Source organism: Lithobates pipiens, unplaced genomic scaffold (assembly GCF_037356315.1).
Source record: "Lithobates pipiens isolate NorthernLeopardFrog02 unplaced genomic scaffold, aLitPip1_a1.2 Scaffold_1, whole genome shotgun sequence".
Taxonomy (NCBI): Eukaryota; Metazoa; Chordata; class Amphibia; order Anura; family Ranidae; genus Lithobates; species Lithobates pipiens.
In genome coordinates, this window is record NW_027507685.1 from 1,894,021 (window position 1) to 1,921,995 (window position 27,975).

A 27,975-nucleotide genomic window follows, 5' to 3' on the forward strand; every position below is an offset into this window, starting at 1 on the left:
CTTGTAAGTATAATACTTTTATAATAAATCAGGATTTTAGACAGTGCACAATGAGTGTCCTGCTTCCTCTTTTCATGTAAACCTTACTCCATATGTTGCGAGTATGTTGCTCTACCTCGCTGTGGAAGGTGGTCTAGGAAGCATGCACTAAGAGAGTATACTGATATCTGAAATTCCCAGTGGCTTGCAGTTGGAGCCGTGTTGCTTTATCCCAAATGAGGGTTTTCACCAAGGCACAGTCAGACCTTGTAATGAGGCTTAAAGTGATTGTAAAGGTAAAATTAAAAAATAAAAAAAATAACAAACATATCATACTTACCTTCACTATGCAGCTCGTTTTGCACAGAGTGGCCTGTTCCTCTGGGATCCCTCGGCAGCTCTCCCGGATCCTCCCCACATCTGATAACCCCCTCGGAGAAACGCTTCCCTGAGGGGGTTACCTTGTGGGCGCACTCCCGAGTCCAGCATTCGGCTTACATAGAGGCCAAATACAGGACTCAACCCCACCCCCCCGGCGCTTGCGTCATTGGATTTGATTGACAGCAGCGGGAACCAATGACTGCGCTGCTATCAATCTATCCAATCAAGAGCCGAGAACCCTGGGCAGAGACACAACGCGTCCGGTGGGTGAAGTTCGAGGGGTTCAGGTAAGTAAATTGGGAGGCTGGGGGGCCGGTCACTGACATTAGTTTTTTCACCTTAATGCATAGGATGAATTAAGGTGAAAGAACACGAACCTTTACAACCCCTTTAATATCTGGTAAGAGGTGCAGGCTCCAAACCGCAGCAGAGCTTTGCGGGCGGTTGTAACCCTTTTTTGGTCGCTAGCGGGGGTTAAAACTGCCCTGCTAGTGGCCGAAAAGCGCCGCTAAAACAACGGTAAAGCGCTGCTAAATATAGCGCCGCTTTTCCGCCAGCACTCCCAGCGCCTCAGTGTGAAAGTAGTCTTAGGCTACTTTCACACTGAGGCGCTGGGCGTGCTGGCGGTAAAGCGGCAATATATTTGGCGGTGCTTTACCGTCATTTTATCGGCACTTTTCGCCTGCTAGCGGGCGGGTTTGGAGTGCTGCCCCATTGTTTTCAATGGGAAGGGGCACTTTAGGAGCGGTAAATAAACCGCTCCTACATCGCTCCAAAGATGCGGTTTGCAGGACATTTTTTAGCGTCCTGCAAGCGTACCACTCCAGTGTGAAAGCCCTCGGGCTTTCACACTGAAGAGAAAGAAGCGGTTGTTTGAGGGCACTTTGCAGGCACTATTTTTAGCACTCCAGTGCCTGCAAAGCGCCTCAGTGTGAAAGGGTCCTTACTGATGCTGTCCTTGCATTACAATTTATTATGCCTTTTGTCATGAACAGAAATGTAGATTTCTTTAACCTCTGACACTTTGAGACATCCGAGCTGCCCCCTTCTGGCCTACCAGGATGTCTGTCTGGCCATTAAAGCCTTCAGCACTCTGTTAGTGACAGCAGGGAACAGGTTGAGGTTTTTTTAGCCTCTGGTAAGCTTTGATTTCACTGATGTCACTGATAATGTCAGGAACTCTCCCACACAGAAATACAGCCATTGGAAGCTTCACAGGTAGCAGCCAGACACCTTGATGACATCAGGGCCAGTACAAAGCCTACTACAAATAGCCTCTGACAAGTAAAGAACACTAGAGAGATATTACTGACAAAGGGCATGACTGATTGCTATAGCAAGAGCAGCATAAGAAAGTAATACTTTAAAACATTTTATGGATGTTGGCAGCATGTGTCTATAAAAAAATGAAAATAACACAAAAGATTACACATCTGGCAGTGAGAGTATCTTGTGAGTGCAGAGCATCATGGACCAGTCTCCTGAGGGAGCAACAACATGCAGAGTATAATGATGCATCATTAAATGCCACCCAGTTTTGGAGGAAGAGGATCCTGTGTTGCATGAGATCAGTGACTAGCCCTACGGACATCATAAAAATTTAAAGTGGAACTAAAGTCTCTATATTTACCTGTCCAACAGTCCTGTGCCAGTGCTGGCATCTTCTTCTGAATGCCAGTCTTCGGGCCAGTTTATTGGCCAGCAGGGAATAGATCACTCCTGCGCATGTGCCAACTGCTCCCACCCCCTTCACAGCCCGGGACTTTACTGAGCACTAGAGGGGCAGAGCATAGAGCTGGATATTGACAGTCACCGTTCTCTGCTCACAGAAGGCTGAGAACTTAGTGATTAGTGCTCATGTGGTCACTCAGCTCTCGGGCTTAGAGCCAGTGGAGGACAGCTGTATGTATGCTTGCTTTTTTAATTTATTTTTTTGTTAAATCTTTATTTTTAATTTAAATTCAAAAATAAAAGAAAATTTGCAAATAAGATGTAAGAAGCATAAAGGTACACATCAACATAGGGTTTAGGCATACAAGCAAAATAAAGGACATTTGCTACCAGCATAAATGGATAAAAAAAAAAAATTTGTACTCTGAAAACAACATATTGTTATCCATGTCAGGTGTGTATTGTCTGGGGAGCCTACGCCAAGGCTCTCCCCAAACCTATCATGAGACAGGAAGCAATGAGCATAAAGGAAAAGAGCAGAGCGGAGATTAGATGGTACCAAATAAAGACCACACTTCTCCTATAAGAAGAATACATTTCTTCAATATTTCTATAATTTGTTTTACAGAACAAAAATGATTGACTTAGATTGACTGACATGACAAAGTTGAAATACAGCCTGTGATCAATTTGTTACAAACATATATGAAAATTACAAAATTTGATGTACTGTTTTTCATAGAAATATACATGGCATGGCTGTCAGCTAAGATCAGTCCTAAATGCAAGGTTTCATGTATAAAAAATAAGCATAATATGTATTATAGAATAGACTAAAACAAACAAATTAGTGTACATATAAATGGCAGACAAATATATTCACCCTCTGACTGCCATTATTCAGTATCTGATGTGTTAGAGAAGACATATACATTTTTCTAGAGCTAATAAGTTGAAACTCAATGCATTTATGTAAATATTTATTGTGTACCATATAAGACATCCAATTTACTATAAAGCACTTTCACCTCAAAATTGCTGACAATTCACACAGTGAAAAATGACAAAACGTACTTTCTGCAACACTTACCTTATTTATAAAGGTGTCAATATTATTTGTCTTGCTAATCAACATGACTAATTTAAAACAAGGTTTGTATGATGGAGAATGACTTTTGTAATTAAAATGTAACTGTCCCCTATGAAGTGTTCTGAACTTTTTATTCTCTCAATCAATGTTTACATTTTTGCTTTAATAATAAAAAAAATACATTGAAAAAAAGCATGCCCTTCCTCTCAGACAGTACCAGCATGGGATATTTTGTCAGTGACATGAAGAAAGTGACCATGCAGCAACCATTCATGTTGATACCAACCCCCTTGCCCTTCAGCACTGGGGCGGATGCATTGAAAGGATAGCCAAAAAAAAACCTCTGCACCATGGTCATCAATGTCCTCAGAGCAGAGGAGAGTGATCTGTCTATTTTGAACAGTATTTGAAACCCACAATGCACGTGGGTTTAAAAAGTTTAAAAAAAAAATCAGGAACACAATATAGTGCTACCCCCACAACAGATGCTTTTTTAATTTGGGTTCTCAACTCAAAGAACAACCTCAGCCCCTTTGACACATCCAGTTAATAATGTTGGAGCGAACTGTTCCGGCCAAGCAAATGTTCGGCCTAAACTTCACCGACGAACATCTGAATTTCCTGTGCGTTCGGCAGGATGTTCGCCCGCCGAGTGCACAGTCAATATTTTGTTAAGGAGTGGGGCGGGGAAGCCAGTCACCACATAACAAATGAGTCATCAGCTGTCAGCAGGCTTCCATTCATTAAATCCATACCAGACCAGATCCTCAATATTCAACATAGGAATCCATAGGCTTTTCTGATTATAGTTCTCCCTCTGCTGGCTGGAGGGGATAGTGCAACACACCATTCAGTAAACTTATTGTAAAGAGGACAATGTCTCATTCTCCATATTTCTGTAGTCCAGTACCTGGCTATATTTAAGTTATTTTTACCTTCAAGCGCCCAGAAGATTTCAGAGATGCACACTTTTCTAGCACATGATCCAAAACAGGCATCAAATGCAAAGAAAATGAGCACTATGATGATTTTAAGGGACTTAATTGACCACACCTTATATAATAGTAAACTATGACGATTGGTAGTCAGTGAAGCCTCAAACTATTTTCCAGTTCTGAAAACCATGAAATTCATAAGGACTGTTGCTAAATTGGCAGGGACTGCATGCTCGTCTTCTTGCCATGATGATACCATTCTGCAATTTTGGTGCATCAGGCTGGTATTGTCTTGGGGAAAGCGCAGTATTTACAGTATATTAAACATTGTTTAATTAAAACATGTGTAGCACTAACCCCCAAAGGAGCTGCTGGTTTTTACTGGGCTTACCATTACCTGACCTTCTTTATGGTGTCCGTCTTAGGGGTCACGTTGTAGAGTGGATTTAAGAATATGGCTCCGACACTAAGTCTTTTTTTTGTTGTGTTTATTTAACAAAACACACACTTTTGCAATAGAGGGGTAGAGGGTAAGGGGAATTCATGTATCTTCGTAGTTTTGCGGGTTATAGGTATTTCCTTGATCCAGAGGACAATAAGTTCCACAAGCTGGATCTAGCAATCACCGGATAGGCCTCTCTCACTGACCTAGCAGCCTGCGAGATACTCATACAAAGTCTCTGCCACAGACTTAATAAATTTAGCGATCTTGTCATGCAATCCTCTACCACAGGAAGGCACAATAAGCTTCTGTTTGCAAAGGTTAAAGAGTTTCCCCACAGTACCTGAATCTTTCAGCTGGCCCGACGATATTGTACGGTAAGCAACTCGGGATGCATCCTCCAACTGAGTCTCTAGGCTTCTCCATGAGGCACCAGCCTTATTGCTCAGTCCTCCTCAGAAAAGTCCTCCCCTGGATCCTCCAGTTGCTTGGCTTCTCCTTGCAAGCAAGACAGCACAGGATCATCTCTGGATCAGTAGGTTCCAGAGCCCCTGGGCCTACCCTTCAGTTGTGGAACATCAGGCTTGTTATATTTCCAACACTTACTGGTAGTGACAGCGTCACCCATGGTGAAGTGGAAATTAGCACAAACCAGCCAAACTGGTACAGAAGCCAGAACCTAAGCACAATTATGTCCTGTACACAGGATCTCACATTGTCAGACAAAAAAAATCAGATCGAACTTTTTTTGATAGTTTGTAGAGAATTACGATCAGACAAAGTGCCATGCATGCTCAGATCAAATTAGGAGACCAAAGCTATTGGCTACTAGCCTCAACGTAGTCCCGTCGTAACGAGCGAACGCCATGCAGGATGCATCCTAACTGAGTCTCCAGGCTTCTCCAGCCTTATTGCTCGGTCCTCCTCAAAAAAGTCCTCCCCTGGATCCTCCAGTTGCTTGGCTTCTCCCCGCAGGCAAGACAGCACAGGATCATCTCTGGATCAGTAGGCCCCAGAGCCTCTGGGCCTACCCTACCCCTGTGGAGCCTCAGGCTAGTCGGCCCTGAGACATTGATAAAGGCAGCACACACCTCAGGCCAGGAGGGCCACGAGGTCGGGGAAAACGAACCCCAAAAAGACCCCACAAAATTGCGTCAGTACCTTAAATACTCTTACCCAGAATGCACAGCGGGTAGACCACTCCCACCGAGCTGTTTCTGAGTAAAAGGGGTACCCAATACATTTGGCTTGTTGTATTTCCAACACTTACCGGTGGTGACAGCGACACCCATGGTCAAATGGAAATTAGCACAAACCAGCCAAACTGGTACAGAAGCCAGAACCTAAGCACAATTAGTCTGAACCAAACTGCAGTTTCAGACAAACTTAAAGTGGTTGTAAACCCTTACAACACACTTTGACCTACAGGTAAGCCTAGATTAACCACCTCAATACAGTGCACTTACACCCCCTTCCTGACCAGACCAATTTTCAGCTTTCAGTGCTCTCACAGTTTGAATGACAATTACTTAGTCATGCAACACTGTACCCATATGAAACTTGCGTCCTTTTTTCCACACAAATAGAGCTTTCTTTTAGTGGTATTTAATCACTAGTGGGTTTTTTATTTTTTGTGCTATAAATAAAATAAAACGTAAATTTTGTGAAAAAATTCCCTTTTCTTTGTTTCTGTCATACATTTTTGCTAATTAGTAATTTTTCTTCATACATTTTGTCCAAAATTTATACTGCTACATATCTTTGGTAAAAATAACCCACATTAGTGTATATTATTTGGTCTTTGTGAAAGTTATAGAGTCTACAATCTATGGTGCCAATCGCTGAAAATTGATCACATCTGATCAGGCCTTCAGTACATCAGGTGTATCTAATTTCTTGAGACACTAACAAGTCAGGAAAGTACAAATACCCCCCAAATGACCCCATTTTTACAAAGTAGACATTCCAAGGTATTAAGTAAGTAGCATGGTGAGTTTTTTTAAGTTGTCATTTTTTCCCACAATTCTTCGCAAAATGAAGATTTTTTTATTATTACTATTTTTTTTTTTACAAAATTGTCATATTATCAGGTTATTTCTCACACACAGCATATGCATACAACAAATTACACCCCAAAATACATTCTTCTACTCTTCCCGAGTATGACAATACCACATGTGTGAGACTTTTACACAGCCTGGCCACATACAGAGCACCAACATTGATGTAGTACCTTCAGACACTCTACAAGCAAAAATGACGCATCTCATTTCTCAACCACCTATTACATTTTTGAAGGCCCTGGAGTACCAGGACAATAGAATTTCCCATAAAATGACCCCATTTTGGAAAGAAAACACCCCAATTTATAATCTGTGAGGCATAATGAGTCTTTTGAATGGTTCATTTTTTTCCAGAAGTTTTTGGAATATGTGGAAAAAAATTAAAACACATATTTTTTTTACACAAAGTTGTCAATTTATAAGATATTTCTAACACATAGCATGTATATAGCAAAAATTACACCCCAAAACACATTCTGCTACTCCTCCCAAGTATTGCGATACCACATGTGTAGGAATTTTACACAGCCTGGCCACATAGAGAGGCCGAACATTGAAGTAGTACTTTCAGGCATAAATGACTCATCTCATTTCATTCCTACCTATCACACTTTTGAAGGTCCTGGACTACCAGGACAGTGAAATTACCCACAAAATGACCCCATTTTGGAAAGAAAACACCCCAACGTATATTCTATGAGACATGGGCTGCAAATAGGTACTTGGGTACTCTGATGGTCTGGAGATAGGTACTCTGGTACTCTGATGGCCTGGTGACAGGTACTCAGGTACTCTGATGGCCTGGTGACAGGTACTTGGGTACTCTGATGGCCTGGTGACAGGTACTCAGGTACTCTGATGGCCTGGTGACAGGTACTCGGGTACTCTGATGGCCTGGTGACAGGTACTCGGGTACTCTGATGGCTTGGTGACTGGTATTTGGGTACTCTGAAGGGCGGTGACAGATACTCAGGTACTCATATGGACTGTGACAGGTACTCGGGTACTAAAATGAACTGTGACAGGTACTCAGGTACTCAGATGAACTGTGACAGGTACTCAGGTACTCAGATGAACTGTGATGGCTACTCAGATGGACTAGGACAGATACTCAGGTACTCATATGGACTGTGACAGGTACTCGGGCACTAAGATGAACTGTGACAGGTACTCAGGTACTCAGATGAACTGTGACAGGTACTTGGGTACTCAGATGGACTGGGACAGGTACTCGGGTACTCAGATGGACTGGGACAGGTACTCGGGTACTCAGATGGGCTGTGACGGGTACTCGGGTACTCTGATGGGCTGTGACAGGTACTCGGGTACTCTGATGGGCTGTGACAGGTGCCCGGATACTCGGATGAACCGTGACAGGTACTCGGGTACTTTGATGGGATGTGACAGCTACTCGGATGAACCGTGACAGGTACTCGGGTACTTTGATGGGCTGTGACAGGTACTCGGGTACTTTGATGGGCTGTGACAGGTACTCGGGTACTTTGATGGGCTGTGACAGGTACTCGGGTACTCTGATGGACCGTGACAGATACTCGGGTACCATGATGGACCGTGACAGGTATTTGGAGTACCCTGATGGACCGTGACAGGTACTCAGATACTCTGATGGACTGTGACAGGTACTCGGGTACCCTGATGGACCGTGACAGGTACTCGGGTACTCTGATGGACCGTGACAGGTACTCAGGTACTCTGATGGACCGTGACAGGTACTCGGGTACTCTGATGGACCGTGACAGGTACTCGGGTACTCTGATGGGCCGTGACGGGTACTCTGATGTGCCGTGACAGGTACTCGGGTACTCTGATGGGCTGTGGCAGATATTCGGGTACTATGATGGACTGTGACAGGTTCTTGGGTCTTCTGATGGACTGTGGCAGGTACTCGGGTACTCTGATGGGCCGTGACAGGTACTCGGGTACTCTGATGGGCTGGGACAGGTACTCAGATGAACTGTGACAGGTACTCGGGTACTCAGATGGATTGGGACAGGTACTCAAATACTCTGATGGACTGTGACAGGTACTCTGATGGACTGTGATTGACAGGTACTATGAGGGGTGGTGACAGGTCCTCTTTATTGGGGGGGGCAATCAGTGTGATTGGTGTACACTGTAGGCGGTAACGAGATGTTACCGCAATCCCCTGCTCACACACGCAGTTTGTTAGTGATCGGCTGTGAAAGGATCACAGCCGATCACGTGGGTAAACTACCAATGGCTGTTTACCAGCGTCGGTGACGAGCAGTGTTCCCGGGGAACACGCCGCCACTGACGTGCACGGGCAGCACGCTCGCGATCGCGCACATGCGCCGTGCACAGTGGGGTGTGACCATCTGTGATCGGCCGTGACTTCATCACGGCCGATCACGTGGTAAACAGCCATAACCAATGGCTGTTCACCCCCTTCGGTGGCGAGCGGTGTCTCCATGAAACGCCGCCACCGAAGAAACAGGGATGCGCGCGCATTCCCTGTTTAAACGGGAGGCCATCATATGACGGCCTCCCGCCACAATAGGTGCGCCGCCTGGCCGTCATTTGACTGCCGGCGGTCAGAAAGTGGTTAAGGCTTACCTATAGGTCCAAGAAATACACCTACACGGTTTAGGAGATATTTGGCGAAAGACAGGCACCGTTGTCTGCGGCGCATGCACCGTAGACAGCGGCGTGCAGGCGCACTGAGCACTGCACCGTCAACGGCGAATATGCCGCGCTCGGTGGCTCCTGTGCACATGTGCGGGAGTGACTTCATTGCGGCTTCGCCGAATGACAGCGGTGGAGCAGCGAGACCCACCGAGAAGATGGATGCGCCGGACTACAGGGGGCAGCGGTGACATCGCTGGCTCCTGTGTCAGGTAAGTGACACATAATGGACTACTATGTGATGCATAGTAGTCCATTATGCTTTACCTTTGCAGGGAATGAAAGAGGAAGTAAACTCATCAGGGTTTACTTCCTCTTTAAATTTAGAAAAATACTAGCATCGGTATTGAAAATACAAGCGCTACACATGTAAATGAATAAATGCAATATTAAATATAAACGTAACTCTGGGAAGTGGGGAAGATATAGAATTGAATAGCGGGAAAAAAAAAAGAAGAAAGGGATCTCATAGCCCCCCAAGGACCCTGAACAAGGGACAAAACACTTATATGTTTTGGAACTGAAATTCATGGTAGGATGCACATATCCAAGACAGGGTTCCCAGACATTTGGTTGTTAGTCATTGAAGATACTAAAATGTTTCTCACTGACAAGCAGCACATTATTGCTTTCTTTTCAACAGAGTAACATAGTTTACCAGAGTACAATGTATAAATTATCTATAAAACACATTGCATTGTACAAAGATTGCAGTCTTGTGATCTGGTGACAATGTAGGCCAGGTGACACCATTCTGCATCCTGTGATGAATGACTACCTTCGCTCTCATCTTGTACAGCACACATCACATTTATCTTACACGCAGAAGAGACACAATAATGTACTCTGTATGGAGTTTGGTTTTCCTGAAGATTTTCTGGATTTCCTGTAAGTTAATCTTTCCAGGGACAATCACATCTTTCATCATGTCAGCTTCCTAAATGTTTATTTTTATTAATTACCCAAATAACAAATGTTAAGAGCAGTGACAGTTTATAGAGAATTTCCTTTGATAAGTTCCTATTACATCCTATACATTATTTTTTTTACATTTTATAATTTCTTCTAGCTGCATTCAAAATCAGAAGTAAACAAAATATTTAGTGGACAGCGATGATGCAATGTGCGGAACTCTTAATACAAAGTCTTCATTTCTTGTTTTTCAGCTGTGCATTGCCAGGATTCCGTAGATTACCAGAACAGCACCATCACCATCACAGAGGGAGAAAATGTGACTCTATATTGTGGATATAAAACATCTGGTTTCTATGGGTTAAGCTGGTACAGGCTGAACCCTGGAGGTGGTCCAGATCTCATCATAAATGCTCCTTCAGAACAGAGCAAACCAGAAGGAAGATTCACTGTTATATTCCCAAACAAGGGCAGCTGTTTACTGTACATCCAGGACCCCATTGTATCTGACTCTGCATTGTATCTCTGCTCGCTGCGAGCACAGTGTATGAACCGACAGGAAGACCTGTGCAAGAACTTCATCTACATATAACCACCTTTCCTATGCCTGTGTATAGTTAAAGAGCTCACCTTCACAGGCTTCTACAGAATTACTTTTTAGATAAAACATTTTTTTTTTTAAATGTGTACACATGATAAATAAATATCATACTTTACTGTTCTGCCAAGTGTAATAACCTCAATTGAGACATTATTCAGGTTATTTATTCGGTGCATAATTATAGTTGCTGTTTTTATTATTGTTATTAATCATCTGAGTCATGCAATGGATACGCATTTCAACAAAGTGGTTGTAAAGGGAATAAAAAAAAAATAAAATAATAACAAACATGTTATACTTACCTCCACTGAGCAGCTTGTTTTGCACAGAGTGGCCCCAAACCTGGTCTTCTGGGGTCCCCCCCCCCGGCGGCTGTCTCGGCTTCCCCCCGCAAGTACTTCTCACGGTCATGCGAGCTCCCTTGAATGGTGAGAAGTACTTGCGGGCGCGCTCCCGTGATACAGCCGGTGGCTATAGCTGCTCACTGTATCACTCGACCCAGCTCACCGGCTTGCCGCGTCATTGGATGTGATTGACAGCAGCGTGAGCCAATGGCTGCGCTGGATTCAATCCATCAACTATTTCAATCCATCAACTCTAGCCAATCAACGTCCAGGCTGAGCGGTGAAGAGGATGTCGGAGGCGAGCACGGGACTTTCGAGGGGTCAGGTAAGTAAAACAGGGGGGCTGGGGGGCCGGCACTGTCAGATATTTTTTCACCTTAATGCATAGAATGCATCAAGGTGAAAAAATGTTTACCTTTACCTTTAAAGTGACCCTTTATTCCACCAAAATGCACCCAGTACAGATCTCTCTCCCCCAAATCTATCCAGTACAGATGTTTCTCTTCACCCAAGATCCACCCATTACACATCTCTCTCACTTCTCTAAATCCACCCAGTACAGATCTCTCTCTCCCCACAATTCGCCACAGTAAAGATCTCTTTTTCCCTAAATTCCCCAAGTAGATATCTCTCTGCCCCCTAATCCCCCCAGTACAGATATTTCTCTCCCCACATTTCGCCGCAGTAAAGATCTTGCCCCCCCCCCAAATCTCCAAGGTACAGATCTCTCTTTCCACAAAAATACCCCAGTACATATCTCCCTCCACATTCTCCCACCACCCTCCAAATCCATCCAGTATCAATCTCTCTTCCAGCCCCGAAATCCCCACAATACAGATCTATCTATCCATCCAGTACAGATATCCCTTTCGACCCCTAATTTCATACAGTAGAAATTTCTCTCCCCCTCACCACCCCCCCCCCCCCCCAGTTCCACCCAGTACAGGCCCCCATCCCACCAAAATTATCCCAGTACAGATCCCCTCCACCAAAATCTACCCAGTAAAGATGTCACCCACCAAATTCCCCCAGTTTCATCACTCACCTCACAGTACAGTTCCCCCTGTCCCCTAAATTTTCTCCAGTACAGAGCACTAGATGCCCTAGATGGTGCACAGATGAACTGTGATGTGGAAAAATTGAACCAGCAGTGGGAGGGGATTAAAACTTGAGCACATGTTGCATAGAGCCTAGGGCTCAGAAATGCTTAGGACACAGAGCACAGGGGTCAGGTGTGTGTAATGCACAATCAGGAGAGATCAGGAGTTCATATAGCACAGAGTACAGGGGACAAGAGTGCATATCGCACAGAAAGCAGGAATCAGTAGTGGATAGCATACAGGGTACAGGGGCTAGTAGTGTGTAACACACAGAATACAAGGGTCAAGTGTGCGAAACACAGAGTGAAGGGGTAGGAGTGCATAAGCCACAGCAGATTCAGGAGTGTATAACACAGAGTGCAGGGCCCCATGTAACACGCAGAGAGGAGGGGTCAAGAGTGCATAGCAAACAGAGTGCATGGGTCAGGAGTGAATAAAACACAGAGTGCAGTCCATCTATAGAGGGTGCACAGGTGCCACCCCCCCATCCGTGCATCTGGCCCCTTTATCTACATTTCAGGGAGCCGGACTATGGATTAGGGGGAACGTTGTTTTTTTAAGCACCTGATTAGAGCCAGAGGCTCTAATAGGCTTCAAAAAAGGATGGGCTTGTGGCACAGAGCAACCAGTTGTGTGACACTAGCGAATTAATAAAATATAAATCTCCTCCCCGCCAATCAGGAAGTGGGTCTGAATTCGGTTTCCCAATTGGCCAAAACGTGCCATTGGACGCCTAGCGCCAGGAGGAGCAGAAAGGAGATGCACGGCGGAAGCTGCTCCAGGAGAGGACACCGGAGCCACTTTCCTCGAGCCGCCACGCTTAAAGACACCACTCCTCGGCTGCCCAGGGCACTCCATAAGGACCCGACCGCATGCATCCAACTCTTGCAACACCCCCAGACCTCGCCACAAATCCAGGTGGCATAGAGACTAGAGACACCTGCCCGCCTCACACTGCAGGACACCAGAGACTGTTACCCACCACCGTGATGGGGTAAGGACTGACTGGCAGACAGCGGGTGGGGAAGATTTGCTGGGGGTGTTAGTGCCATGCTCCGCCGGCCGCCCGGAGGGGTTGTTTGCTGCCCCCCCCCCCAAAAAAAAAACACCAGCTGCCACTGGTCAGGAGTGAATAAAGCACAGAGTACAGGGGTCAGGAGTGGGTAAGACACAGAGATCAGGACCAGGAGTGCATACAATACAGAGTATAAAGATCTGGAACTGCATAGGTCACAGAAGCAGGATTCAGGAATGTGTGTAACCCATAGAGCTCAAGGGTGAGGAATGTATAACCCACAGGACAGCAGAGTGAGTACAAAAAATTAAAATCAATTACCTTCTTACCTAAGCCAAAATTCCCCCCAGTACAACCCCCCCACCAACTTGGACAGATTCCGAGCAACAGCTCTCTCTCTCCAGTACAGCCCCCCTGAAGAACGGCTGTCCCCCTGCAGTACAGCTCTACCATGTCAGTGCAGCTCTCCATCCAACACAGTTCTGTCCCCTCAGTATAGCTCTTCTTCCCCCAGGGCAGCTTGGAGTAAGGGAAGTTCGCCATCAGGTAGGTCATGTGGCAGGAGCCGGGAAGCAGCAACCTCCCACGCTCTGACTTATAGGCTGTAGGAGAAGCTTCTTCAGTTGTCTGGCACTGCTGACTGACAGGACTTGCTGTTTTGACACAAAAGCTCCTATCCCTCCTTATCTATGCACCCTTTCCAATTCTCCTGGTGACCACTGTCACTGGTACTGAAACTGAGGGAAAATACATATTTTTGAGTTTACACCAGAACAGGAGTAGTGGGTAAATCTTCCAGTTGGGGACACCTTACCAATGCAGTGACAACTGTATAAGAAAGGATTTCTCTTACATTGAAGACATTTTCTATCAAATCCTACTGTGTCTACAGGGTAGAAGGTAAAGCAAAATCTGCCCAATGGGATACAGATGACTAAAAAAAATGGCTTTATATGTACTGTATTATCCTAAGGAACTTAAAGTGTTTCTAGAGGCTTAAGGCTTTTTCTATTCTATGCATGAAGGTAAAAAAATGATTCTACAGCAGCCCCCCCCCCCCCCCCCCCACCCAAAACTTACCTGAGTCCCATCACGATGGGGACTCTCCCTCCTCATTGGCAGAGACTCTAGCGTGAGCCGTTTTTGATATGTTTTGCTTTTTTTATGCTTTTTTTCTTTACCAATTTGTTTTTGGGCAGATTAAAAACCACAAAACGAAGCAAAAATGCTGTGTTTAAAAAAGTCCCTGACCCTTCCAAAATTGCAGCGCCTGAAAAAAGCATAGATGTGAATGTGTCCCATAGGAAACCATATTAAATGGACTGTAGTGCATTTCTGCAAAAAGCACTGAAAAACGCATAGGTGTAAACCAGGCCTTAGTAAAGAGATACTGTAGGAAGGTATATGATATTTACTTGTTTTAAACTTTTTTTTTTTACATTTCTTCAGTTGCTTCTAGTTTCTGGTCTAGGCCAAAATTATGTCACACAGGAGTCTCCATGGGAATTTTTTTTCTTTCATCTGAAGGAGGAAAGGAAGGGCTTTTTAATTTAAGAAAGATGCAACTGAGCTAAGGGCAGATGGATTCCAGGAAGTGAATGCTACTTGGATCTAAGGAGTTGTAGACACTCCACTCTATGTGAAAAATTGCATTACACATTGGAATAGGCTGGTAGACATTCTCTAATGCCGTATGTATACTCCATCGGCATTTCGCTGGCTGAATTTCCGCCAGCAAAAGATTGAGAGCATGCTCTCAATTTTTCAGACGGAAAAAGTTTTGATTGGAAATCCCGATCGTCTGTAGCAATTCCGACGCACACAATTCCTACGCATGCTTGGAAACAATTTGACGCATGTTCAGAAGCATTGAACTTCATTTTCTCGACGTGTTGTAGTGTTGTACATCACCGAGTTCTTGACGGTCTAAAGTTCAGCGAACTTTTGTGTGACCGTGTGTATGCAAGCCAAGTTTGAGCGGAATTCCGTCGGAAAAACCATCATAGCTTTTTCTGATGAGAATTCCGATCGTGTGTACGCGACATTACAGGTGGTTTAAAAATGATTCATTCAGCAGCATTATAATTTGCCACAAGATGGCAGCACAGTCTTTTTGTATAATACAATATAATGCATTTTTTTTATTTTATTTCTAACTATTCATTTTCACATTAAAGTGGTCCTAAAGGCAGAAGGTTTTTTTTTAACCTAATGTATACTTTAACTGTTTCAATACTGGATGTTTTCACCGCCCCCCCCCCCCCCCCCCGGCCTCTCTGGCAATTGTGTGCTGGAGCAAAACTGTACCCATCATTATTATATTATTATTATACAGGTTTTATATAGCGCCAACAGTTTGCTCAGCGCTTTACAACATGAGGGCAGACATTACAGTTACATTACAATTTGGTAGAAGAGGAATAAGAGGGCCCTGCTCATTAGAGCTTACAATCTAAAAAGCCATTATGAATTTTTTGCATTTTATTCACACAAATATCACACACATTATATAAAATATAATTTTTATCACTTTCACACAAAATTCACACACATATAGCTTGCTTGTGGTGGGATTTTTTTTTTTTTTTTTTGCAAATTAAACAGAAAATAATTTGAAAACAACGCGTCGTTCTTCATTTCTGTTTTTACAAATAAATAATCTTTCCTCATAAATGTAGGCCAAAATGCTACATTTACATTTATATACTGCTACATTTCTTTGGTGAAAGTAACCCAAATCAGTGCATATTATTTAGTCTATAAGAAAGTTATAGAGTTCACAAGCTACGGCCCAAAAACGCAACGACAGTACAAAAGTACAGAAGTGAGTATCCATCAAAGCAATGTACCACAAAATAAGTACAATATCTCACTTAATATAAATATGTTTCAAATAGCATGGTATTATACAATGAGTTACAGAAATACAACATTTTTGGACATCACTAAAACCCACGTTATTTTCTCACTTCCAAAACTAAGGAGGTGCATCAGAAAACATGGTACGTTATCAGGTGCACAAAAAAAAAAGAGGGGGCCTTCTAAATGTTTTGTCGTCTGGTTTTCTTCCATGGTGTAGATCCAGCAGGTGCAGGATAGGCTCTATGTGTTATCTGCATTGCCAGCGACCCCTGCATCATGATTCCTGTGCATGTGTAGTGTTCCTGTTTATCCATCTACCAGCAAAGTTTCCCTTATGCTAGTGGTTAGCTAGTGATTCCTGCATCTAAATTTTGTTTCTTTTGTTCCTTGCTTGCAAGTTCTGAAAGAGCTCAGCATATGCTGTGACAGATTACATATGGACTTTTATTATTTTATTAATTTTTTTCTAGCTTAACCACTTCAGCCACGAAAAGGATTTATTCCCTTAATAACCAGGCTATTTTTTGTGATACGGCACAATTGCGCGGTCGTGCGGCACTGTACCCAAAAAAAAATGATGTCCTTTTTTACCACCAATAGAGCTTTCTTTTGGTGGTATTTAATCACCTGTGCCATTTTTATTTTTTGCACTATAAACAAAAAAAGAGCAACAATATTGAAAAAAAAAAACAACAGTACTTTTGACTTTCTGCTATAAAACATATGCGATAAAAACATGTAAAACAATCTAATTTCTTCATCAATTTAGGGCAATTAGTGTTCTGCTACATATTTTTGGTAAAAAAAAATGTCAATTATCGTATATTGATTGGTTTGCGCAAAAGTTATAGTGTATACAAACTATGGGATAGATTTAGGGACTTTTTATTTTTTTATTTTTTACTAGTGATTTTTAGTGGGACTGCGACATTACGGCAGACAAATTGGACACTAAGTTACACTTTTTGGGGACCAGTGACACCATAACAGTGATCAGTGCTAAAAAAAAATGCACTGAAACTGTATAAATGACACTGGCAGAGAAGGGGTTAACATCAAGGGCAATCAAAGGGTCAAATGTGTTCCCTTCCCTATATGTGCTTTCTGTGTGGGAGATGCTGATACTAGACGAAGAGAGAGATCTGTGTTCCTGATTAGTAGGAATCACAGATCTCTCTCTTCCTTTCTGACAGAACAACAGTCTGCCTTGTTTACATAGGCAGACTGCCAGTCTTTCATTCCCCCGAACGATCGGGGTGGTCGGTGGCCATCGCGGACCCACTGATTGAGGGGGTGTCTGGCGGTGCGCGTGCCAGAGACCAGGAAGTGTAGTGGGCTGTCCATATATATATATATATATATATATATATATATATATATATTTTTTTTTTTTTTTTTTATATATATATATATATTTTTATATATATATATATATATATATATATATATATATATATTTATTTTTGTGAGAGTCTTTTTCTTTATTTTTCGGCACCTCCACCAATAGATACAGGCAGCAGGGGGAACTATTTTAAACTAGGATGTGAACTGGAGCAGCAGTTTCAGCGGAGTAAGCAGGCAGCCGCATGTGCCAACATTGCTTCTGTAGTTCCAGCCAGTCAATGACAGTCCCCGGTGGAGTGATTCACAGCTGCACTCTGCCTTTCCCTGTATTTCTGCAGTGTCTAGCAAGTAACGAGATTCCCAGTATCACACTCCTGACTTATGGCCAAGTTCTCCTATTTAGGGCCCCTTTTTCACTTGTGGTCCTCTCTGAAGAGCAAGGATGTGCGGTGAGGTCAGTGACTGGTGAGGCACTGGTTAGTATCAGAGCCAGATACACACAGGTTACTTACATCATGAATGTTGGAGCGAGAGCAATAATTCTAGCACTAGACCTCCTCTGTAACTCTAAACATGTAACCTGTAAAAAAAAATTGACAGCGTCGCCTATGGAGATTTTTAAGTACTGAAGTTGCAACGACCACCATTATATTCTCTAGGGTGTCAGCTAAAAACAAATATATATAGCAGTACCCCCCCTGGGGGGCTTCTGAATGTTGTACTTCCACCTGTCACCCTGCACAGCCCGGCATTAACTTCCAGACACTCCAAGACAATAAGCAAGTCCATTAGCTTTGTTTTTTTTATTTTATTGAGGGATTAGAACTTGGATAGGGATAAGAGATTTATGGGATGCCCAGAAATCGTTAAGTCAATAGATAGATCTCTTGAAACCGTTATTTACACTCATAGAGCTCCAGCCTTCTTCAGCACTATGCTATTCTGCAGACTGTTACTCTCTCTCTTCTGGTACAGCTATCACATGGTTAGGCCCAATTCTCCTCAGCTAGGCCTCAGCGGCTGCCATTTGCCGGAAAGGAACAGCGGACCCCTATGATGTAGCAACAGTGGCGGTGTATCCATAAGAGCGCACGAACGCCCACTCTCTTGCTACCCCCTAGCACCAATAGATCCATGCATTGCATGAATCTATCTATGGCCGCTGCTGCCACGCCCTATTTAGGCGCCAAAAACATTTTTGGGCGCAGGGCACCTGAATTACAGCGGAGAGGGTGTTTTGTAAGAGGGCTGGAAGGGAGCATGTGTCTTTTAGGCATGTGCCCCCTTCTATGACACTGCAGTGAGAGGCGTGCCTCCACTGCAGAATTTTTATTGGACAGCTTGGGCCAATGGTAATTTATCATTGGTCCAAGATTCCAAGGTGTCCATTAATCTCAGTGCCTCTGACAAGAAGCGAGGAGAGTCGCACCCAAGCCAGGCTGTAGCTCTATGTATCCAATCAGACATTGGGCTATGGTTCAGCCCCGCCCTCTCTCTCTCTAATTGGCTAACTGACTTTGGCTGACAGCAGCGGGAGCCAATGGCGCCTCTGTTGTGTCTCAGCCAATCAGGAGGGAGAGTCTGAGGAACTTGTGGACATCGCTGGATCAAGATGGAGCTTGGTAAGTATTAGGGGGGCTGCTGCACACAGAAGGCTTTTTTTCTTAATGCATAGAATGCATTAGGATGAAAACCTTCTGCCTTTACACCCACTTTAATGTCTGCGGTCCTGCTTTAAAACCTGCCAATCAGTGTCAGACTAAGGTACCTTCTCTGCCTACAATTGCTTCCTGGACACATAGCAAAAAAGGGGTCCATGGTAAAGTGAGAAGTTGGTGACTATATCAGTACTTCAGAGACAGGATTGAGCTTTATATATATTATGTAGGGCTGTGGTTATGTGATGTGGTGAGGTCAGGTGACATTCTGCATCTGGAGGATATAACAAGCACACATCTCACACATTCAATTGCTGAGAAACATACATTGAGTGAAGACATAGCAATGCATGTACTATGGAGTTTCCTCTCATTGGGGATTATCTGCACCTCCTGTAAGTTTATATATCACTATTATATTCCACACACTTTCATGTAAATGGCCATAGTTTAGAATAATTTCATATGAAGTCACTTCTTGAAAATATTTATTTTCACTGTCTGTGACTTGCACATAATTATTCCTTGCCCAGTACTGATATGTCAGTTGATTGTTTTACTATAAATTTAGGTTGCACTGCCTTGCATTTCAATTTTTTTTTGTTTTTATTAGAGTTTTAACACAAAAGCAACGGGAGAAAGAAAACTTCTCCCAGATAAACCTGTTTAGGAAAACAAGACATGATATTAATATAGATCATAAAGTACAAATCTGAATAAGTGTAGATCAGTTGTATTTTCTTGTTTTGCAGTGGTGAATTGCCAGGAATCTGTAAGTTTCCAGAATGACACCATAACCGTCACAGAAGGAGAAAATGTCACTCTTCATTGTGATTTTAAAGTGAGTAATTTTCGAGGGTTAAGATGGTACAAGTTGAACCCAGGATCCAGTCCAGTTCATATCATCAATGCCGCCATAAAAGCACAGAGCACAGAAGGAAGATTTCAACTTGACTTTGAGGGTGACAGCTGTTTACTGCACATCCAGGACCTCGGTGTATCTGACTCTGCATTGTATCTCTGTGCTGTGCATGATGCACAGTGTGTGAACTGACAGGAAGACCTGTGCAAGAACTCTATCTGCCTGCAGGGAACACCTATGTACACAGTGCCTTACTGTATGTAGCAATGTGGACTACAATTGCTCAGTACAGCAATCCTCCACTGTTCTCACACATTACAAGTCCTTTTACTGCCCAGCACTATTAAATTACATCATATTTGTGAGTCCAACTAAAGGAATTATGTGATGGGTAGTCCATCAGACTAATAACTGTTCTGCCTGTCCATGCATCTGGACCACATATCCCAGAGATTCTTGCTACCATCAGGGAGATTGCTGGGAGGAGCTATAAAAGAGGCCAGAGACTCACCCATCGCTCTTTTCCTCCTAGGCCTGGCACGAGACGGACCTCTCGTGCAGGGAGAGAGAGGTCGCAGCCTAAGCCCTTTGTACACACGGTCGGAGATTCCGACGGAATGTGTCCTATCGGACCGTTTTGTCGGATATTCCGACTGTGTGTGGTTCTCATCGGACTGTTTCCATCGGAGTATCCGACGGACCAAGTTTTCCAACTTGTTGGTACAATTTTCCAACAAAATGCTCCGATCAGACATACTCCGATCATGTGTAGAGAATTCCGATCGGACAAAGTGCTACGCATGCTCAGATCAAATTCCTACATCAAAGCTATTGGCTACTAGCCTGAACGTAGTCCCGTCGTAACGAAATAACATCATCACGTTCTGAACGATCAGATTTTCCGACAACTTTGTCCGACCATGTGTATGCAACAGTTTCGGACAAAATCTGACGCATTTGGTTGTCGGAATGTCCGACCGTGTGTACAAGGGCTATGATCTGCCCACCTGTGCCAGAAGGGTCTAGCTCCGTGGGTTGCCATCGGACATCCTTACCGCACCAATAAAGTGACCAGCCAGTCGGTGTGTGAAGCTGCAAAAGAAAGATAAAAGCGCCAGATTCACTGTGGAAGCATCGCTACATCAGAAGTTATTCAGAAGACATCACATCTACCTGGTTGTACGAAGACTTTCCTGAATTTAGCTGCATGCAGTACTTAAACGCTTTAACTTCACTTTCTACAAGGAACCTAGTACATCTCCCTACACCTAATTGGATTACAAATAACGAGCTACGACGTACCAGTGAAGAACATCAGATCTGCAATGAGAACTTTAAAGTTAGAGTACACAAGGGCCCTTGTACTATCACCTCTAGGTCTGGGCATTCATTACTAAAACCGTTGTAGTTCCGCCAAGTAACCTCTTTTAGTGAGCCAGTCTAGTCCTTTTTGGTTACATTCAACCATAGGGGGGGATGTTTTATTTTTACTGGTTGGCATTTGAAGTCACTTTAAGGGACCGTGCACACAGATATTTTACCCATGCATGCATGTTCAATGTATTTTCCAAACATAACGTCACCTGGACTAGCGAGTTAATGTGTTAAGGTGACTTAAGTGTAGAGTGTCAGTGTAGTGTGAGTATAGTGTCGTGTCAGTATAGTGTGTCAGTATTATGTTAGCGTAGTGCAATGTTTACCAAAGCATTATTGTTTCACTTTAAGTATCATTGAAATCACTGTAATTAAATTGTAGTTAACCACTTCCAGGAACCATCACATACATAATTAATCATTAAAATCACAGCTCCTTTAAAAGTACTTAAGCCTTCAAAATGGGCACTTTTGATTTTGCAAGGTCGGGTTCCACAGACTTTAATAGGGCTCGCAGTTCGGGTCCGAACTTTTGTGATGTTTGAGAGTTCCGGCGTTAACCGAATAATCGGGTGGGGGGAAGCATGGACAGGACTATATGCAGGATTACGCCCAGATGAGAGCATTCCAGAACTGATTTTTGGGGATTTAGGATCCACCTGAATTTCTGTAGGGTCTGGACAGAGCCTGACTGAACTGACTAACCTAAGAATGAAGCAGAGCAAGAATAGTAACTATTACCTTGGTGAAGATCCAAGGCGTAGTGGATATTGCAAAGGGAAAGGTAACAAATTGGTATTGTTATCTGTACATAGTAAAATGCAAGGCACATTAATGCATCTGGAAGATGGGAACATGCGGATAGACATGTCTACAGAGGTTAGAAGGAATTCTGGAAAGAGGGGATTTAAATAGAATCCCAATACCCTTTCCTTTTCCAGGACAATGACTATCACTCACCAATCTTTGCAGGGATGCTGACAAGATTGACAACTGAAGTGGGGTGGAGGCAGAAACTGAAATGCTAGCTTGTAGCCTCTACATAACATGTTTTTGACCCAAACTCGTAAACTGTTCTGGGACAAGATGGCTGAAAAACTAGCAGATGTCCCTCCCACTCTAACAAGTGGGGGCACCAACTTATTTTGAGGAGGACTTGCCCATTGATTCAAGGACTAACATATGCAGGACTTACTCTGAAACTGAGTTCCAGGCTTAGCTCTGAACGTTGAGGCTTGGGGAAAAAAAGAAAGGAACTGGTTTTAGCCTCAGAATAGAGGGTTTGCCAGATGGAGGCTTTGCCTTCTTTTTTTCTGGGGCAAATAGCACTCTTTTTAAAGTCCAGTGCCAAAGGACACTTCACAGGTTTGCCACGCCCTTCTTCTCAGTGGGGCTTGGGTACACTGGGCTGCCCATACAGCTTTATTTTGCAAGTGTTCAATCTCCTGAAGGCAGCAGCATGATGTACCCAAATAATTCAACGTGTGTCCCTTTATGTACTCCAAGAAAAAGCATAGGTAAAAAAATGTATTATTGTTTACAGAGCTGGAATCCACTCAAGCAAGTGAATGAGCAAGGACAGTGACTCTTTCTCAGTGACAGTTTCTGAGGTTTCAACTAAGCAGAGTGGATTGGCTAAAGGCAAGCTGTAAAAAAAATACAAAGAGATTTCCAGGCTCAAACTTAGGTGAGCTTGAAAGTAGCACACCCCTTCTTTAACCACTTGCTTACTGGGCACTTAAACATCCTTCCTGCCCAGACCAATTTTCAGCTTTCAGTGCTCTCACACTTTGAATGACAATTACTCAGTCATGCGACACTGTACCCAAATTAATTTTTTGTCCTTTTTTTCCGACAAATAGAGCTTTCTTTTGGTGGTATTTGATCACCCCTGGGGTTTTTATTTTTTGCGCTATAAATGAAAAAAGACGCATATTTCTTTGTTTCTGTGACAAAATTATGCAAATTATAAATTTTTCTTCATAAATTTTGGCCACAATTTATACTGCTACATTTCTTTGGTAAAAATAACCCAAATTAGTGGATATTATTTGGTCTTTGTGAAAGTTAGAGAGTCTACAAGCTGTGGTGCGAATCACACAAAATTGATCACATCTGATGTACTGGTGGCCTATCTCGCTTCTTGTGACCCGAACAAGCCAGGAAAGTACAAATACCCCCCAAATGACCCCTTTTTGGAAAGTAGACATTCCAAGGTATTTAGTAAGAGGCATGGTGAGCTTTTTGATGTTGTAATTTTTTTCCCACAATTCTTTGCAAAATTAAGATTTTTGATTTTTTTTATTTTTTTCCACAAAATTGTCATTGTAATAGGTTATTTCTCTCACATGGCATGTGTATACCACAAATGACACCCCCAAAAAAATTCTGCTACTCCTCCTGAGTATTACAATACCACATGTGTGGGACTTTTTCACAGCCTGGCCACATAGAGAGGCCCAACATGCAGGGAGCGCCATCACGTGTTCTAGGAGCATAAATTACACATCTAACTTGTTGACTACCTATTACACTTTTGAAGGCCCTGGAGCACCAGGACATGTGGCACTGATGACAGATGGCACTGATACGTGGCAATGATGACACTTATACGTGGCACTGATGACACGTGGCACTGATGACAGATGGCACTAATATGTGGCACTGATGACAGATTGCACTTATACGTGGCACTGATGACACGTGGCACTTATACGTGGCACTGATGACACGTGGCACTAATACGTGGCACTGATGACAGATGGCACTTATACGTGGCACTGATGACAGGTGGCACTAATACGTGGCACTAATACATGGCACCGATGACAGATGGCACTAATACATGGCACAGATGGCGCGTGACACTGATGACAGATGGCACTGATAAGTGGCATTGATGACACGTGACACTTACAAAAGATGGCACGTGACACTGACAGGTGGCACTGATGACAAATGGCACTGATACATGGCACTGATGACAGATGGCACTAATATGTGGCACTGATGACAGATGGCACTATATGGCACTGATGAAACGTGGCACTGATGACAGATGGCACTTATACGTGGCACTGATGACAGATGGCACTGGGGACAAATGGCACTGGGGACAGATAGCACTAACAGGTGGCACTGGGGACAGATAGCACTAACAGGTGGCACTGGGGGCAGGTAGCACTGGGGTGGATAGCACTGGGGTGGATGGCACTGGGGCGGATGGCACTGGGGTGGGTGGCACTGGGGCGGATGGCACTGGGGCAGGATGGCACTGGGGTGGATGGCACTGGGGGAGCATGGCACTGGGGGAGCATGGCACTGGGGGAGCATGGCACTGGGGCGGATGGCACTTTTTTAATTTTTTTTTTTTTTTCACACTTACGGCCACTGCAGCCGTTCATCTCTCCCCTCTCACACGCTGGCTGTGTGAGGAGGGAGAGCGGCGCTGTGAGATGATCTCATATGTTTACATATGAGATCATCTCACATTGGACACGCCGATCGCACTGTAAACGGCCGCTGTGATTGGCCGTTTACAGCGATCTGTGTTTGCCTGTCTCCGGGGGACACGGCAAACACAGAACTTCCCCGATGCGTGGCCGCGGCGGCGCGCATTGCGGAAGTAAACATCAGGACGTCCAGGGAAGGCCTCCCGGACGAAAGCGCCTTCTCTACGGCCATCATTCGGCTATAGGGCGGGCGGGAGGAGGTTAAGGGTACAGGGACACACTGAACACCCAGCACATAGCACTATGGCAGCAAAGATGTCAGTGTGTTGCCTGACCAATATAATCAAAATACAAACAAGTGGCCACTGCCCCACCTATTACTGGTCTTTGTGGCAAGGAACTCTGGAAGGGCGAAGCATGTCAAACAAATACAAAGACATAAGGGCAAGCTGTGTCTGCTGTGCTTATTCTTTAGGAGGAGTGATCTCCTGATGGTTGCAGTATAAATCAATTTACCTAAATACTTGTAACTGTATCCCCTAATGTACCATCAATGTGGTACTAAAGAAAACAAAATACATATATGATGGCATCTTTGTCCCTCCTGTAAAACAGTTTTTTTTTTTTTTTTTGCATGTTGATCATACTCTTTCCAACGTACTTTAACAGAAAAAGCTGTGCAAAAAAATTGGAAGTTAGAAAAATGGTCACTAGTGATGGACGAACTTCCGACGGGACGTTTCGAGAACGCGGACCGCGAACGCAGACCGCGAACGTGGCCGATAGTTCGCGAACCGGAACGTTCGCGGTGGGCCCCATTGACTTCAATGGGAGGCGAACTTCGCAAACCTACAGGTCAAATTTGCAGCCACAAAATAATTAATAGCTGTGCAAACATAGTCCCACCACATGGCCAATGACATAACACATGTATGAGGTGAATCTGGGATCGACAACTACAAGCATTTTTTTGTTATATGGGAAATTGTTGTGACAATTCAGGACTGTGGAGCGCATGAAGGCAATGGAGGAGAGGGAAGGTCAGGGTAGGCAAAGAGGGTGCAGGAGATGATCACCAGCAGCATGACATACAGCAATGACACCTGCACCATGATAGAGTCATCTGACAACAGCACCGTGATAGAGAGCACTGACATCAGCAGCGTGACATAAAGCACTAACACCAGCACCGTGATATACAGCACTGACAGCAGCACCGTGATAGAGAGCACTGACATCAGCAGCGTGACATAAAGCACTAACACCAGCACCGTGATATACAGCACTGACAGCAGCACTGTGATAGAGAGCACTGACATCAGCAGCGTGACATAAAGCACTAACACCAGCACCGTGATATACAGCACTGACAGCAGCACCGTGATAGAGAGCACTGACATCAGCAGCGTGACATAAAGCACTAACACCAACTCTAAGCTTGCTCTCAGGTTACCTCCATGTTAACTGTTATGTTTTATACTGTTTGACTATTTTATGCTGGCAATTTTGCCATTCTATGCCGGGTTGGGCGAGGGGACCGGGACCTCAATACCGGTCCTCTGTCTACCCCCACCCCACGTAGGCCTTAGTGTACCCCCGGCTTACCGTGGGGTTGCACGTATGAAGCTAGTGTCTTCCAATTAGTTTGTTACCGCATCCCCCACGCGGGGTGCGGAGACGCGGCTAGGGCTCTGCCCCCCGCCTCTCTATCACATAACCTTTACCCTTCTACCCCCTCTCTACCCTCTCTCTCGCACCCTCTTTCTGTCCTTTCTTCCCCTTCTATCTCTTAATTTCTTTCCCTAGACATGGCGGTGGATTCTTTTAAATTGGTATCTTTAAATGCTAAGGGCCTGAACACCCCCGAGAAAAGAAGGATGTTGTTACATGACCTCAAGAGGGCTCGTGCAGATATAGTCTTTATCCAAGAAACTCACTTTCGGGATGATAAGCTACCCCTGCTCCGAAATCGACATTTCCCCACGGTGTATCACTCAACGAACCCTACCTCAAAATCTAGAGGAGTGTCCATCCTGGTCTCTAGTAGGCTGCCTTGGCAATGCCAGGCGATTGCGGCAGACCCCGAGGGACGCTACCTTTTTCTGACTGGCCTGATTGGGGACCTGCAGTTTACGCTGGCCTCCCTCTACGCACCCAATGTACTACAGGACAGGTTCATTAAGCGTACCCTTACTCATTTAATTAATTTTAAGTCGGGCCAGCTGATTCTAGGCGGTGACTTTAACGTTCCGTTATCCCCCTCTTTTGACACATCCTCAGGACAGTCCTCCCTGCCGCCCACTTGTCAGAAGCGTGTTGCCCTCACTCTTCACGAACACCAGCTGTGGGACGTATGGTGGCTCCATCACCCCGATGAGAGGGACTACACTTTCTACTCTACCCCACACAAAACCTATTCCAGAATAGACTTTTTTTTAGTGCCACATGACCAGCTCCACTTAGTGTCCGCCACCTCAGTGGGGCAGATTACCTGGTCAGACCATGCTCCCATATTTCTGACCTACTCTCTCAGTGACCATCCCTCTCCGAGATCTCTTTTTTGGCGACTTAACGAGAGCCTTTTACAGATACCCGACATTCTTACGGATATTACCAAAGAGCTTGACCTGTACTTTAGAGACAATGACACCCCGGGTTGCGATCCTGGGATTCTCTGGGAGGCTCATAAAACGGTCATCCGAGGCATACTTATCAAACACGGGGCCCTTATTAAACGGCAGCGGACCGAACGCCTTAATCTTTTGCTTGCCAAATTAGCTACGGTTGAAGCCCAACACAAAAGTGTCCCCACACCGCAGTTGGAGATGGAACTGCTCACCCTCCGCATGCAAGTAACAGAGGTCCTCCAATATAAAGCAAAGGCGGCGGTACAAGTCTCCAGACGTATAGCGTATGAAAGCGGCAACAAGTGCGGGAAAACGTTGGCCAAGGCGGTCAGAGATATTAAATCAGCATCCTATATCCCGCAGGTAGCTACCCCGCAGGGTCTAAAGGTCTCTACCCCGATACAGATTTCTAGCACCTTTAGGGACTTCTATATGGGTCTCTATAACCTACCTGACTCCACCCGTAGCCAATCTCAAATGGACGAATACATTGCTGATTCCCAGCTTCCCTCCCTCCCGCTGGAGACGCGAGCTCTTCTGGAGGAGCCCATTACCCTAGCGGAACTACAACTGGCAGTGGGTGCTTTAAAAGTTGACAA

At 44.3% G+C, this 27,975-nt stretch overlaps 1 long non-coding RNA gene across 1 annotated transcript; it reads left to right on the forward strand.

The window, feature by feature from the left end:
• Positions 1-9,977: 9,977 nt before the first annotated feature.
• Positions 9,978-10,880, forward strand: LOC143987977 (uncharacterized). The gene is made up of 2 exons (XR_013276727.1): positions 9,978-10,113; positions 10,392-10,880. It is a non-coding gene; the product is annotated as an uncharacterized LOC143987977 (long non-coding RNA).
• The last annotated feature ends 17,095 nt before the right edge of the window (positions 10,881-27,975 follow it).